Raw genomic sequence first — 17,485 nt, forward strand, 5'->3', positions numbered from 1 at the left:
AGCCCAGCTCAGTGAAGCTAGGAACATAAATCTCCACCAGAAGAAAGCTGGCTAAATTACAGCACCTCCCTCCTTTGGAAAGGAACTCATAGGACATTCTTTACATGCTGAGTTAGCAGAATCTCCAAGATGTGATGAGGAAAAATTTAAAAGGCAAGAAGCAGAAGAGTATATACAACTGTTTGTCTTTTAAAATACATTGCAGTAGAGATTAAAGAAATAGACTGCATCAGGAAAAGATTTAACAATTTCTTTTTTTAAAGATTTTTATTTACTTATCTTTAGAGGGGAAGGAAAGGAGGGAGGGAGAGAAATATCAATGTATGGTTGCCTCTCATGTGTCCCCTGCTGGGAACTAGCCTGCAACCCAGACATGTGCCCTGACTGGGAATTGAACTGTGATCCTCTGATTCACAGGCCCGCGCTCAATCCACTGAGCTACACCAGCCAGGGCTTTAACAATTTCTCATGAAATTAAACATACCCACCCAAGAGAAATTTTTAAATGTTCATTGCAGCTTATTCCTAATAGTTTAGAAGTGGGAACAGCATGTGAATGGATGAGTAAAGTGGTGGTCACCCATACAATCACCTCATAGCTAACTTCAAAAAGAACAAGCAAGATACACACCAGCATGTGTGATCTTGAGAGCATGAATCTCACTGTCCAAAGTGGATTGAAAGAAATCACAACAGAGCACATACACACCACATGATTTCATTTTTATGACATTCTAGAGCAGGCACAGCTAATCTATAGTGAGAAAAACCAGAATACTGTTCCGTTTAGTGTGGTAAAGATTGGAAAGAGGCATGAGGAAACTTTCTGGGGTGACAGTTACATCTTTGGAAGGTTTGGGTTTCACTGGTCAAAACTCACTTAAGATTAGTGGACTTGACTGTGTATAAATTTAACGGAAAACAACAACAACAACAAACGACCCTTGGTTGGTGTGGCTCAGTGAATTAAGTGCCGGCCTGCGAACCAAAGGGTCACCAGTTCAATTCCCAGTCTAGGGTACGTGCCTGTGATGCTGGCCAGTCCCTAATAGGTGGCGCACGAGAGGCAACCACACATTGATATTTCTCTCCACTTCTTTCTTCCTTCCTTCCCCTCTCTAAAAATAAATAAAATTTAAAAAAAAATTAAAATTAAAAAAACATACAGGCCTTCCCATGTGCATCCAGGCCCAGCACCTATAGCTATCAAACCCAGATTGCTTTGTACCTCCTAACAGCCCCAGGCCAGTCACAGGCAGCATCTGACATTGACCTGCACTGGAGTTCATTCCAAGAGGCCTCAAAACCAGTACACCAGGTGGGTGACTTCACACCAAAACAAAGCACCACCAAATTTTCTCCACAAGTTGACCATGCAAAGAGAGGTCTTGGCAGGTACCAGACCCCAGTGGAAGAATACCACTGTGTGGGGTTAGTCCCAGCACAGCTTATACACTAGTCATGGCCAACCCTCACAGCCAGTCAGCCTAAAGTCAATCCCACCCACTGATGTGCCAATAGCAATCAAGGCTCAGTTACAACAGGAGGGCACACACAACCCACACAGGGACACTCTTGGAGCACCTGGCTCAGGTAATCAGGTATACTATGCCACAGAGTACCACAGGACACCTACTACATAAGGCATGCTGCCAAGACTGGAAGACATAGCAGATCTACCTAGCATGGAAACAGAGAAAGGTAACCAAAATGAAGAGAGAAACATGCCCCAAATTAAAGAAAATTAATCTCCAGAAAAAAAAATAATTGAAGGCAAGCAATCGACCAGATACAGAGTGGATTGTTTGAGGAACTTCAAAACACCAGTTACTACAATACTTGAGGAACTTAAGGGAAAAATAGATAACTAAGAATTTCAACAAAAAGATAGTACGCTTAAAAAAAAAAGGACATAGCACCCATAAAGAACTGGTCAGAAATGAAGAGTACACTAGAAAGAATCAACATCAGATTAGATGGAGCAGAGGACTGAATCAGTCATTTGGAAGACATGATAAAAGAGCCAATTAGAATAGCAAAAAGAAAAAAGAATTTTAAAATCTAAGGATTTTTAAGGGACTTCCAGGACATCAACAGTAGTAACATTTACATCACAGGTATGAGAAGGAGAAGAGAGCAAGGGATCAAGAACCTATTTGAAAAAATAATGACTAAAATATTCCTTAATAGGGTAAAGGAAAAAAAAAGAAATAAAGTCCAGGAAGGGCAGAGAGTCCCAAACAAGATGAACCCAAAAAGGCCCACATCAAGACATATCATAGTCAAAATAAGAAAGGTTAACCACAAAGAATCTTAAAAGCTGTACGAGAAGACAATTAGTTGCCTACAGGGAGCTCCCATAGACTGCCAACTGATTTCACAACAGAAAATTATCAGGACAGAAAGGATTCTGTCCTGATGTATTCAAGGTGATAAAAAACAAAATTTTCAAAGTGATGAAAAACAAGGAACTTCAACCAAGATTACTCTACCCGGCAAGGCTATCATTAAAATTGAAGGAGAAATGAGCTTCCCAGACAAGAGAGAACTGAAGGAATCCATCACCACCAAACCAGAACTACAAGAAATGTTAAAGAATCTTCTTTAAGAAGAAGAGGAAAAACCATAAATATGAAAAATAAAATGGTAATAACTAAATTGCTAAAAATAATCACTTTATATAAATGAATTAAATGCTCCAATCAAAGCAAAGGGTAGCCTTGGCCAGGTAGCACACTTGGTTGGAGCATTAATCTATACACTGAAAAGTTGCGGGTTTGAACCCCAATCAGGGCACATACCTAGGTTGCAGGTTCAATCCCTGGTCAGTGCACATACCTAAGTTGTGGGTTTGATGCCAGGATAGGGCATGTATAAGAGACAACCAGGCAATGTTTTAATGTTTTTTTACTCTCATCAATGTTTTCTCTCTCTCTCTCTCCTTCTTCTTCTCCTTCTTCCTTTCTCTGTCTCTCTCTCTTCACCCTCTGTCAAAAATTAATAAACATATCCTTAGGTGAAGATTAAATTAAAAAGACAGGTGAATGGATAAGAAAACAAGACCCATACATATGCCTATAAGAGATCCTATTCAGATCAAAAGACAACAAAAACTATAAGTAAATGGATGGAAGAAGATATTTCATGCAAACGGAAATGAAAAAGAAAAGCTGAAATACTTAAGTTAGACAAATAGACTTTAAAGTCTATAATAAAAGACAAGGACATTACATACTGATAAGAAGTCAGTTCAACAAAAGGCTATGACCTTTGTAAACATTTATACACCCAGCATAGGAGCACCTAAATATATAAGGCAGATATTCATGGATATAAAGGGAGAGATCAACAGTAATACAGTAGTAGTAAAAAATCCTTTAACATTCCATTGACATCAATGGGTAGATCCTCCAGACAGAAAAATCAATGGAAACAGCAGTCTTAAATGACACATCAGGCCAGATGGGTTTAATTGATATTTTTCATGTACCACATTTTGTTTATTCATCAGGCAATGGACACTTGAATTGTTTCCACCTCTTAGATATTGTGAACAACAGGATTCAGAACAGGTCTTCTCAAGATGTGCCAGTTTTTGTTTAAGATTTGTTTTTAGAGAGTGGGGAGGGGAAGGAGAAAGATATCCATGTTCCATAGAAACATTAGTCGGTTGCCTCTTGCACACCCCGAACTAGGGACTTGGCCTGCAACCCACACATGTGTCCCAACCAGGAATTGAAGTAACCTTTCAGTTAGCAGGCAGGAGCTCAGTCCATTGAGCCACAACATCCAGGGCAATGGATATTTTTAGAGCATTGCACTCCAAAGCAGCAAAATATACTCTACTTTCAAGTTCACATGAAACATTTTCCAGGATAGACAACATATTAGGCCAAAAACTCAAGTTGCAATAAAGTTAAGAAGATTGAAATCATATCCAGTATCTTATTTGACCATAACAGTATGAAACCAGAAATAAATTAGAAAAAACTGAAAAGCACAAACACTTGGAGACTAATAGTATATTACTAAACAATGAATGGGTTAACAGTGAAATAAAGGAGGAAATCAGAAGATACCTTCAGTGTGGCTCAGTTGGCTGAGCATTGTCCCATGGACCCAAAGGTTGTGGTATCAAGTCCCAGTCAGGACACATGCCTGAGTTGCATGTTTGGTCCTGGCCGAGGTATGTACAGAGGCAACAATGTTTCTCTCCTTTCTCTCCCTCCCATATCCTCTCTCAAATGAAAAAAAAAATTTAAAGAGATACCTTGAGAAAAATTACAATGAAAACAAAACAACCCCAAATCTATAGGATATAATGAAAGCAGTCCTTGGAAGGAAATTCAGAGCAATATAGGCATAGAAAAAAAATCTAACCTTAAACCTAAAGGAATTTAAAAAGAACAACAGCCTTGGCTGGTGTGACTCAGTGGATTGAGTGCTGGCCTATGAACCAAAGCATTGCCAGTCAGGGCACATGCCTGTGTTGCAGGCCAGGTCTTCAGTAGGGGGCACTTGAGAAGCAATCACACATTCATGTTTCTCTCTCTCTTTCTTCCTCCCTTCCTCCCTCTAAAAATAAATAAATAAAATCTTTTAAGAAAAGAAAAGTCAGTCTTAAAAAAAGTGAGAATAAAGAAATAATAAATACCAGAGCAAAAATAAATCGAATAGTCTTTAAAAAATATAAAAGATCAATGAAACCAACAGCTGGTTTTTTAAAAAAATAAACAAGGTTGATTAACTTTCTAATCAGACTTATCATGAAAAGAACATTAAGGACCCAAATAAGTAAAATCAGACATAATAGAGAAGAAGTAACAATTGACACACATTAATACCAAGGAATGTAAGAAAATACTATAAAGAATTTATATGCAAACCAATTGGACAACTTGGAAGAAATGGATAAATACCTAGAAACATACACTTTCCAAGACTGAGTTAAGAAGAAAGAGAAAATCTGAAAAGAATGATTACTAACAACAGAATTGGATCAATAATCAAAAAACTTACCCCAAAATTCCTGGACCAGAGGACTTCACAAGTGAATTTTACCAAACATTAAAAGAAGAATTAACACCTATCCTTCTCAAGCTAGTTCAAAAAATTCAAAACAAGGGAATATTCCCAAGCTCAATATATGAGGCCACCATTATCCATTTTTTAATTTTCTTTTTTTAATATACTTTATTGACTATGCTATTACAGTTGTCTATTCCCCCCCCCCCCACCTTTATTCCCCTCCGCCTTGCACACCCCTCCCAACCACATTCCCCTCCTTTAGTTCATGTCCATGGTTCATACATATAAGTTCTTTGGTTTCTACATTTCATATACTATTCTTAGCTGCCCTCTGTCTATTTTCTAGCTACCATTTATACTACTTATTCTCTGTACCTTTTCACCCTTTCTCCTCCTCCCACTCCCCTGCTGCTAACCCTCCATGTGATCTCCATTTGTGTGGTTCTGTTCCTATTCTGCTTTTTTGCTTAGTTTGTTTCTGTTTTTGTTTTAGGTGTGGTTGTTAATAATTGTGAGTTTGCTGTCATTTTACTGTACATGTTTTTTATACTTCCTTTAACATTTCATGTAATAAGGTGATGAACTCCTTGAACTTGACCTTATCTGAGAAGCACTTTATTGGCCCTTCCATTCTAAAGGAAAGCTTTGCTGGATACAGCAATCTTGGATGCATGTCCTTGCCTTTCATGACTTGGAATACTTCTTTCCAGCCCCTTCTTGCCTGGAAGGTCTCTTTTGAGAAATCAGCTGACAATTTTATGGGTACTCCTTTGTAGGTAACTCTCTCCTTTTGTCTTCCTGCTTTTAAGATTCTCTCCTTGTCTTTAATCTTGGGTAATGTAATTATGATGTGCTTTGGTGTCTTCCTCCTTGGGTCCCACTTCTTTGGGACTCTCTGAGCTTCCTTGACTTCCTGGAAGTCTATTTCCTTTGCCACATTTGGGAAGTTCACCTTTATTATTTGTTTAAATAAGTTTTCCACTTGTTGCTCTTCCTTTTCTCCTTCTGGCACCCACATGATTCAGATGTTGGAACGTTTAAAGGTGTCTTGGAGGTACCTATACCTCTCCTCACTTTTCTGAATTCTTGTTTCTTCATTCTTCTCTGGTTGAATATTTCTTTCTTACATCTGGTTCACACAGTTGAGCAGAGTCCCAGTTTCCTTCCCATCACAATTGGTTCCCTGTACATTTTCCTTTATTTTACTTAGTGTAGCCTTCATTTTTTCATCTAATTTGCAACCAAATTTAACTAATCCTGTGAGCATCCTGATTGCCAATGTTTTGAACTGTGCATCTGATAGGTTGGCTATCTCTTCATCACTTAGTTACATTTTTTCTGGAGCTTTGATCTGTTCTTCCATTTCAGCCATTTTTTTGGTCTCTGTGTGCCTGCTACCTATAATGGGTGGAGCCTTAGGTGTTCACCAGGGTGGGGCAATCCACATGGTTGCTTTGTGACGTTGTATACAAGGAAGGGGTTGAGGGGGAACAATGGTGCTTGCTCCGCTCTCTGCCAGATTTCAATCACTTCCCCTGCTACCCACAAGCAAAATGGGCCCTTCTGGTGCTGATTCCTGGGTGGGTGGGTTTGTGTACATTCTAGGGCCCTGTGTGTCTCTCAAAGGACCTCTCCTGTGAGGCTGGGAGTTTCTCCCAGCACCTCAACCCTCACAGGTGTTTTCAGTCAGTGGTTTGAGGTTTTATTTCCCCTCATTGGAACCCCAGAGTGTGCGGTCTGTCTTGCTCCCCAGGTGTTCCTCCTGGTATATCTGCACATGAATGTGAGACCACAGCCACCTTGCTGGTCCACCAGCTGCTGTCTTGCAGCCAGCTGCAGCCTTGCCCACCCTGCTTCACAATCCACTGCTTTGCTGGGTCTGCAAGCCACCACCTTGCTTGCACTGGTCCTCCACTGCCACTGCGCCAAGAGTCCTCTCTGCCCAGGTGCCTGTCTCCACCCCTGTACTGGTCTGGATGGATTTTTCTTCTTTAACTCCTTGGTTGTTGGACTTCCATACAGTTCAATTTTTCTGGCAGTTCTGTTTCTTTTTTGTTTTTAAATTGTTGTTGTCCTTTTAGTTGTGTGAGGAGGCACAGTGTGACTACCTATGCCTCCATCGTGGCCGGAAGTTCCATTATCCATTTTTTGTGATGTCTCCCTAACCCAAAACCATATGAAAATATCACAAAAAATTGCATGCCATTATCCATGATGAACATAGATGCAATAATACTCAATAAAATATTGCCAAAACAAATTCAGCAATGTTAAGAGGATCAATTGGGATTTATTTATTCCTATGATTCAAGGTTGTTCAACATGTGCAAAACAATTAATGTGATACACCATGTAAATAAAAGGAAGGATAAAAATCATATGATCATTCAATAGGTACAGAAGAAGCATCCATTTATGATAAAAACTCTCAGGTGGGAATAGAGGGAGCACACCTCAACATAATAAAGGCCACATATATGACAGCTATCATCATACTCAATGGGAAAAGCTAAAACCATTTTACTTATTTTACATTTTACTTTGTATTTTTATTAAGTATATTTTATTCATTATGCTATTGCAGTTGTCCCATTTTCCTCCCTTTTGCCTAGTACCCCCATTCCCTCCAGCAATCCCCTCCCGTAGTTCATGTCCATGGGATGTACATATGACTTATTTGGCTTCTCCATTTCCTAGACTATTCTTAACATTTCTCCATCTATTTTGTACCTACTGATTATGCTTCTTATTCCCTGTATCTTTCCCCCCATTTTCTCCTTCCTCCTCCCAACTGATAACCCTCCATGTGATCTCCATTTCTAAGATTCTGTTCCTGTTCTAGTAGTTTGCTTAGTTTGCTTTTGTTCTTTTAGATTCTGTTGTTGATAGTTGTGAGTTCATTGTCATTTTATTGTTCATAGTTTTCATCACCCTGTTTTTCTTAGATCTAAGTCCCTTTAACACCCATATAATAATGGTTTGGTGATGATGAACTCCTTTAGCTTTACCTTGTCTGGGAAGCACTTTATCTACCCTTCCATTCCACTTTGCCACTTTGTAGGCACTGTATGTGGGGGATGAATGGGGGAGGGAATAATGTCTCTTGCTTGGCTCTTACCCCATTTCCAGTCACTTGCACCACTTCCTGTAAGTGACTGGCAACCTTCCAGCTACTACTCTGGTGCCCATCCCAAGAATGGTGGGCTTGTGTATGTTCTAGGACCGCAGGCCCTTTAAATGAACTTTCCAGAGAGACCAACTGTTTATTCCGCCACCCCAACCCTACTGGTTTTTATAGCCATGGTCTATGAGTCTTTATTTTCCCAGCACTGGAACTCTGGGCTATACAGTGTTGCATGGGGCTGGGATCACTCACTCTCCAATTGTCCTTCCCAGTTTTTATCTGTTGTATATGAATGTGGGACTGCCCATTCAGTTGGCTGCCCATGCCTCTCCGTCACTGCCTGGCTGCTGCCTTGCTGTGCCACACTACATCCTCTCCACCTCTCCTACCCATCTGGATGAATGTTTCTTCTTTAAATCCTTGTTGTTGGATTTCCATACAGTTTGATTTTCTGGCATGTTCTGGTTGTGTTTTATTTTTAGATTGGTTGTTATCCTTCTTATGGTTGTGCAAGGAGGCAAAAGCAAGTCTACCTACACCTCTGTCTTTGGCTGGAAGTTAAAACCATTTTCTTTAAGATCAGGAATCAGAGTTGTTCACCTAACTACTTTTATTATTCATAGTATTGGAAGTCCTAACCATGGCAATCAGACAGCAAAAATAAATAAAGGCATCCAAATTGGAAAGGAAGAAGTAAAACTGTGATTATTTGCAGATGACATAATACTATGTAAACAGGACCCTAAAAGTTCCATTAAAAATTTACTAGAACTGACAAATGACTCCAGTAAAGTAGCAGAATAAAAAGTTAATATCCAGAAATTGCTTGCATTTTTATATATCAGAAAAAGAAATAAATAAAATAATCTCATTTACAATTGTATCAAAAACTACCTGGAAATAAATTTAACCAAGGAGGTAAAAGACCTGTTCTCAGAGAATGTTAAGACATTGAAGAAAGAAATTTAAAAAGATACAAAAATGTAAGTATATATCATGCTCATGATAGGAAGATTAATATTGTTAATATTTCCATACTACCCAGAGCAATCTATAGATTCAGTACAATCCTTATCAAAATACCAATGGCAATTTTAAATATATATATTTTATTGATTATGCTATTACAGTTGTCCCATTTTCCCCCTTCACTTCCCTCCACACTGCACACCCCTCCCCCCACATTCCCCCCATTAGTTCATGTTCCATACTTACAAGATCTTTAGCTTCTATATTTCCCATACTATTCTTACTCTCCCCCTGTCTATATTCTACCTACCATACATGCTATTTATTCTCCGTACCTTTTTCCCCTGCTCTCCTCCTCCCACTCCCTTGTTGCTAACCCTCCATGGGATCTTCACTTCTAAGGTTCCGTTCCTGTTCTACTTGTTTTCTTAATTTGCTTTAGCTTTTATTTTAGGTGTGGTTGTTAATAATTGTGAGTTTGCTGTCATTTTACTATACATGTTTTTTATCTTCTTTTTCTTAGGTAAGTCCCTTTAGCATTTCATATAATAAGGGCTTGGTGATGATGAACTCCTTGAACTTGACCTTATCTGAGAAGCACTTTATCTGCCCTTCCATTCTAAATGAAAGCTTTGCTGGATACAGCAATCTTGGATGTAGGTCCTTGCCTTTCACGACTTGGAATACTTCTTTCTAGCCCCTTCTTGCCTGTAAGGTGTCTTTTGAGAAATCAGCTGACAGTCTGATGGGAACTCCTTTGTAGGCTACTGTCTCCTTTTCTCTTGCTGCTTCTAGGATTCTTTCCCTCATTTCAATCTTGGGTAATGTAATTATGATGTGCCTTGTTGTGTTCCTCCTTGGTTCGACCTTCTTTGGGACTCTCTGAGCTTCCTGGACTTCCTGGAAGTGTATTTCCTTTGCCAGATTGGAAGTTCTCCTTTATTATTTGTTCAAATAACTTTTCCACTTGTGCTCTTTATCTTCTCCATCTGGTACCCCTATGATTCAGATGCTGAAACATTTAAAGATGTCCTGGAGGTTCCTAAGCCTCTCCTCATGGTTTTGAATTCTTGTTTCTTCATTCTTTTCTGTTTGGTTGTTTCTTTCTTCCTTTGGTCCACTCAATTGATTTAAGTCCCAGTTTCCTTCCCATCACTATTGGTCCCCTGTACATTTTCCTTTATTTCACTTAATGTAGCCTTCATTTTTCATCTAATTTGTGACCACACGCAACCATTTCCGTTAGTATCCTGATTACCAGTATTTTGAACTGTGCATCTGATGGGTTGGCTATCTCTTCATCACTTACTTGTATTTTTTCTGGAGCTTTGATCTGTTCTTTCATTTGGTCCTTTTTTTTTTTTTAAATCTTGACATGCCTGTTACATAGTGAGGAATGGAACCTTAGGTGTTCACCCGGGCCGGTCAACCCAGTCACTTCGTTGTATGTGGGGCAGTGGTCCAAGAGGGTACCATGGTGCTTGCTCCACTCCCTGCTACATTTCAGTCACTTCCCTTGCTTCCCACCAACAAATTGGATCCTTCTGGTGCTGATTACCATGTGGGTGGGTTTGTGTACGTTCTAGGATCCTGTGGGTCTCTCCAATGAACTCTCCTATGAGGCTGGGAGTTTATCCCAGCATGTCAACCTCCACTGGTGTTTTCAATTGGTGTTTTGAGGCTTTATTTCTTCATGCTGGGACCCTGGGTTGCAAGGTCTGTCTGGTCTGTCTGCTCCCCAGTTTCGCCTAGTTTATCTATATGCAAATGTGGAACCGCCTCACCCACCAGCTGCCTTATATGCTGCACTCCACCACAATCCACTGCCTCACCGGGCCTGCCTGCTGCCACTTTGTAAGGAGCCCTCTCTGCCCAGCCACCTGACTCTGCCCCTCCTACCGGTCTGGATGAATGTCTACTTTAACTCCTTGGTTGTCGGACTTCCATACAGTTAAATTTTCTGTCAGTACTGGCTGTTTTTTGTTTCTAAATTGTTGTTGTCCTTATTTTGGTTGTGCGAGGAGGTAAAGTGTGTCTACCTACCCCTCCATCTTGGCCAGAAGTCCCAATGGCATTTTTCACAAGAGCAAATAATCCAAACATTTATATAGAACCACAAAAGCCTCCAAACAGTCATAAGCAATGGTGAGAAAAAAAGAAAAAAATTGGAGGTATTATGCCACCTTATGTTAATCTATACTATAAGGCTATAGTAATCAAGAAAGCATGGTACTGGTGTGAAAAGAGACACAGAGATCAATGGAACAGAATAGAGAGCCCAGGAATAAACCCACGTCATAAGTCAATTAATATTTGACAAAGAAGGCAAGAATATATAATTAAGTAAAGATAATGTCTTCAGTAAATGGCATTGGGAAAATTGGACAGATACATGCAAAAAAATGAAACTAGATCACTTTCTTATACTGTATACAAGAATAAACTAAAAATGGTTTAAAGACTTAAATTTAAGACTTGAAATCATAAAATTCCTAGAAGAAAACATAGGCAGTAAACTGTCTGACATTGCTCTTAGTAATAATGTTTTGTGATATAGCTCATAGGGAACGGGAAACAAAAGAAAAAATAAACAAATGAGACTACATCAAACTAAAAAGGTTTTGTATGGCAAAGGAAACCATCAACAAAACAAAAACACAACCTCAGTAGGAAAAGCATATTCACCAGTGATACATCTGATAAAGGGTTAATATCCAAAATTTATAAAGAACTCATACAATTAAACACCAAAGAAATGAACAATCCTATTTTAGAAATGAATAGAGGACCTGAATAGTGCAAGATGCAACTATTTTTTTATTTTAAAAATAATATTTATTATTTCACATTAGGTGTAACAAAGCACAAGCTGAAATTGCTTAAGTATCACCATTTTATAAACATAGGAGCTTCTTTACAATCACAGGTCAAGTGCTTCGTCAACCTGGTCCTTGACTTGAAACTGAAAAAAGCAAAAGGTTTGTGTGAAGTGACAGAAGAACACATCCTCCTCATGTCACAAGCAAGAACCAAAGCTGAAAAACAGTAACAACCTGCCATCAGCACTGTGAACAATGTTCTGCAGTACTGGCACTACAACATGTAGAAAGGGAATAACTACTGAATTAGCTGAACAGATTCAGACATAATTCTGACAAATTTCAGTCTGAAGAATTCTGTCGGAGGCTTCTTTCTGTTCTTCAATCCCCCCCCCTTTTTTTACAAAACAAAGCAGAAAGCAAGTCTTTTTTTTTTAAAGATTTTATTTATTTATCTTTAGGGGGGAAGGGAAGGAGAGGAGGAGAGAAATATCAATGTATGGTTGCCTCTCGTGAGTCCCCTGCTGGGAACTGGCCTGCAACCCAGGCATGTGCCCTGACGGGGAATCGAACCGCGATCCTCTGGTTTGCAGGCCAGTGCTCAATCCACTGAGCTACACCAGCCAGGGCAGAAAGCAAGTCTTTTTTTAAAAAAAAATTTTATTTTATATATATATATATTTTATTGATTATACCATTACAGTTGTTCTATTCCCTTCATTCCCCTCCACCTGGCACACCCCCTCCCCCACCATTCCCCCTCCTTAGTTTATGACCATGTGTCTCAAGTTCTTTAGATTTTATATTTCCCCTACTATTCTTGCCCTCCCCCATCTATTTTCTACCTACTGTCTATGCTATTTTCTCTACCTTCTCCCCCCTTCTCCTCCTCCCACTCCCCTGTTGCTAACCCTCCGTGTGTTCTTCATTTCTATGGTTCCACTCCTGATCTAGCTGTCCTCTTGGTTTGCTTGGAAGGGAGAAAGCAATATTTATGAAAGAGACTAATGGCCTTTCCGTTTCTTCATTCTTCCTCCAACCACCTTGTTCCTGACACCAATGGTGCCCTCTGTATCATCATTGTCCCCAGCATCCTCCCATGTACATTTCTTCTTTTCTCCATGCTCCCTTAACCCCATTCGGGCAAATCTTTGGGCTTCAGCCACGCATTCTGTCAGCATTATAACCTCGTCATCCTGTATTGGAAAGTCAGGCAAATTCTTCCCAATTAGGTGTTTTATGCACTAGAAGAGCTCCACATCATATTGGGTGCCAAAGATAATAGCCCTTCCAGAGCGCCCAGTCTTGAGCTCTTCGACCTACTCAATGGATGTAATTTTTGGAATGGGTAGGAATGTCAAAGTTGATTGACCACTACATCCACAAGAGGTATGTCCAAACCTCAGCTTGCAACATCAGTGGCTAGAAGAATGGAACGAGCCTTTGCCTTAAACTTGTTGAGGGATCTGAGATGCTTGCTCTGACTCATCTGTCTGTGAAGGTGGATGGCAGTAAGTTCAAGATTTCTGTTCCCTGAGTATTGTTACAGGTGCTGTAGAATATAATAAAGGAGGTTTCAGCCAATTCATTTAGAATATAAACCAGGTAGGTATCCTTGAATTTAGAAGGAATAAAATATAATATTGCTGTAATTTCTCAACTATCTTGTATTTAGAGGAAACAACACATTTCACAGGATTCTTCAGTGCTGCTTGCTGAAGTTTTTGCACCTTCTCGGTCATGGTAGAAGAAAAAAGAGTTTTCTGATCTTAGGGAATCGCTTTGAGAATGCTGTCAACCTCCATCTCAAAATCCATATTCAATATTCTGTGTGCTTCATCCATGACCAAGTACTTGAGAGCTCTTAAATTGAAACCTTTTGTATTTTCCAAGTGGTCAATTAGTCAACCAGGAGTTGCTATTATTATATGTGGTTTTTTTGCCAGAGCCAGAGATTGGGACATTAAATCAATTCCACCTATAATCACAGCACTCTGCACTCTAATAGAAAACCCCAGGGCTTCAAACTGCTCAGAAATCTGAGAGGCCAGCTCTCGGGTGGGAATGAGAACTAAAGCAAATAAACACTGAATAGGCACTTCTCTAAAGAGGCCATATCGATGGCCAATAGAAATATGAAAAGATGCTCAAGGTCACTAATTGTTAGAGATATGCAAATTAACCATAATGAGATACCACCTCACACCTGTGAGAATGGCTATCAAAAATAAATCAACAAACAAGTGTTGGCAAGGATGTGGAGAATAGGGATCACTTGTGCACTACTGGTGGAATTCCAAATTGGTGCAGCCATTGTAAAAAACGGTATGAAGGTTCCTCAATAAATTAAAAGTAGAACTACCTCATGACCCAGCAATTCCACTTCTGGGTATATATCTGAAGAAATTCAAAAGACTAATTGGTTGAGATATTTGGACTCCTATTGTCATTGAAGTATTATATTTTGGGTTGGCCCAAAACTTCGTTTTTGTCCTTATAATGGCTCTAGTAGCATTTAATTGATTATAAATTCAGTCAAAACAATTGTTAGATTGTATAGTGACAGTCACCATATCAGCATGTATTTTTTAAAAACTTACCAAATTAGTGAATATTTGTGCAGCCATTTTAATATCAAAGATGGAAGAAAATGTGCAACATTTTTGGCATATTATGCTTTCCTATTTCAAGAAAGGTTAAAATGACCTGAAATGCAAAACAGACTTGTACAGTGTATAGAGAAGGTGCTGTGACTGATTGAAGGTGTCAAAAGTGGTTTGCAAAGTTTCGTGTTGGAGATTTCCCACTGGACAATGCTCTATGGTCAGGTATATAAGTTGTAGTTGATAGTGATCAAATGGAGACACTGAGAACAATTCAACATTATACCATGCAGGGGATAGCCAACATATTGAGATATGTTGGCTTATCTTAAAATATCCAGATCAATAAAGTTATTGGTGAAAGTGGAAAATGTGTCTTTTACTTTACAGAAAAAACTAAATGGACTTTTTGGCCAACTCAATACAATATCTAAGATATGGAAACAACCCAAGTGCCCATCAAAAGACAATTAGATAAGGAGTGGTACAAATACATTCAACTGAATATTACTCAGCCATAAAAAAGTGAAATCTCACATTTGCGACAACATGAATGGACCTAGACAGTATTATGCTAAGTGAAATAAGTCAGACAAAAACAAATAACATATGATTTCACTTACATGTAGAATTTAAAAAGCAAAACAAAAAACAGAAAACCTCATAGGTATAGAGAACAAACTGAGCATTGACAGATGAGAGGAGGGTTGAGGTCTTGGGGGAAAAAAGTGAAGGGATTGAGAAGTACTAATAACAAAATAGTCATGGGGATATAACGTCAATATACTATAGGTAACACAGTCAATAATATTGTAATAACTATGTATGGTGCCAGGTGGGTGTTAGAATTTGGAAGGGGATCAGTGTAAAGTATGTAACTGTCTAACCATTATGATGTACAACTGAAACTAATATAAAATTATATTTGTAATCAAACAATATTTTTTAAAGATTTTATTTATTTATCTTTAGAGGGGAAGGGAAGGAGAAAAATATTAATGTATGGTTGCCTCTCATGTGCCCCCTGCTGGGAACTGGCCTGCAACCCAGGCATGTGCCCTGACTGGGAATCCAACCTTGATCCTCTGGTTTGCAGGCCAGTGCTCAATCCACTGAGCTACACCAGCCAGGGCTATAATCAAACAATATTTTTAAATGCCACAAATAGTGAGCTCTAGATAATTGTATATATGCTAAATATTTACAGATGTAGTGTATTATCATCTGCAACTTTGAAATGAAAAAAGACAGTTGTATAAAAATAGAATGATAGATGGAAAGGAAGGATGGATAGTTCTGGGTGATAGGTATACAGATTGTTCCTATGCAATTCCTGTAAACTTCTCTTACTTTTGAAAATTTTCATAAATCTTGGGGATGTTTGTGTATTGGTGTGCATATTCACAGGACATTCCTGGAGAGGTACACATGCAGTATAATGCAGCTTGCTTCTGGAGAGGGGAACAAGATGAAGGTAAGGGAGAGGGAGAGTCTTCGATGTACTTTTGTGTTTTGAACCATGATGTAAATTATTCACAATATTTTTTTATTTTAAAATTAAAACCCCAGCTCAGGAAGCATTCCCAGACTGCTGTTTTCCTACAGTCACTTTGGGGCACGTAGGCTCCCTCCCTACCCTAGGTGTAGTGTAGGTGGCCTCAGCATTGATCCGAGGCTGTGGCAAGGTCAAGGATTGCACTCCAGGTTTGGCCATGCCCCCCCCCCCCCCCCCCGCCACCCCCCTCCCGCCCTCGCAGGGAGGTGTGGCTGGGTGGGTCCAAGGACCCGTGGTAGGGCTCCAACTGAGAGCCTCTTTCAGCATGGGGGCGCTGTGGTCTCGCAATCACCCCAGCCGCTGGGCTAGCGGTGGGGGGTGGGGGAAGGGCAGGGGGGGCGGGGATCAGTAGAGGGAGAGGCTGCCAGAAACCTCCCAGATTGGAACAATAGGAGTGGTATGGGAGTGGGCCCGGTTGCTGCAGAGCATCATCTTTGATACCAATGGCCCACCACTTAGGCCCCAGCCTTGCTCCTCACCCCTCCCTCCGTCTGCACTGTGACCCATCAACTGGTCCTGCACCAGCCAGCTATCTCTGGGCTCCTCTCACCTCCTCTGGGAAGTTCTCTTGGGCCCCTCCTTTATCACCTGGCGCAGTCTTCAGTGGTGGGGCTGGAGGCTGGCTCTCTTTCCAAGGAGAGGCCTGTAAGAGCGGGTCACTTCGGTGGGCATTTGTGTGCTCTATGCCCACCATCTCTTCTTCACAGAGCCTGGTGTGGTGTGAGCCAGGTAGGCCTGGTAAGTGTGAGCGCCTGGGTGACTGGGACTGTGACACTCACCCCTTAGAGCCTTGCGATCTGTCCATTGAGCCATAGGATCCTAGGAAAGGGTTTTGGGTAGGGGCCTGAGTCAGATGGAGGTTCTGCAAAGATGGCTGGGACTGTGGGGAGAGGGCCTGCAACTGGCGAGCAGAAGCCAGGGCTTCTGGGGTCAGAGTAGGATCACATTAGCTGTCCCTCAACCCTAACGGCTGACTGTTCACAGCCAGTGGAAGTCAGGCCCTTGGTGACTGTACACTAACGCCCGACACACCTTAGTGACACTTCTGTACGTGCTGTTCAATTCCATGATCCAGCCCCTGCGCAAGTCCTGGATACTGCCATGGCTCCGTACAAAAGCTCTCTAAGCGTGTGCCCTAGACCTGCACCGACCACCCTGTGTTCCTTGTACCCAGCAGACTTATGTCCGCGCTTGCAGGCCAGTACGGACCTAAACATGCCCGACCCTCCCCATCCCTCCGGTGTGGGGTCTGCGCGTCTGAGCCCTCCCACTGTTTGCCTGCAACCCCATTAATCACGCGGAGCAGACAGCGCCGATCTGCGCTCTGGCGGCCTGTCGGTGATGGCGGGTGACGGAGCGGGCAATCAGCGGGCGTACATCGGCCCAT

At 40.7% G+C, this 17,485-nt stretch overlaps 1 pseudogene; it reads right to left on the reverse strand.

Moving 5' to 3' along the window:
* Nucleotides 1-13,171: 13,171 nt before the first annotated feature.
* LOC118975976 (probable ATP-dependent RNA helicase DDX47) lies at nt 13,172-17,485 on the reverse strand (annotated as a pseudogene).

Source organism: Sturnira hondurensis, unplaced genomic scaffold (assembly GCF_014824575.4).
Source record: "Sturnira hondurensis isolate 20B ecotype Veracruz unplaced genomic scaffold, ASM1482457v3 Scaffold0001538, whole genome shotgun sequence".
Lineage (NCBI taxonomy): Eukaryota > Metazoa > Chordata > Mammalia > Chiroptera > Phyllostomidae > Sturnira > Sturnira hondurensis.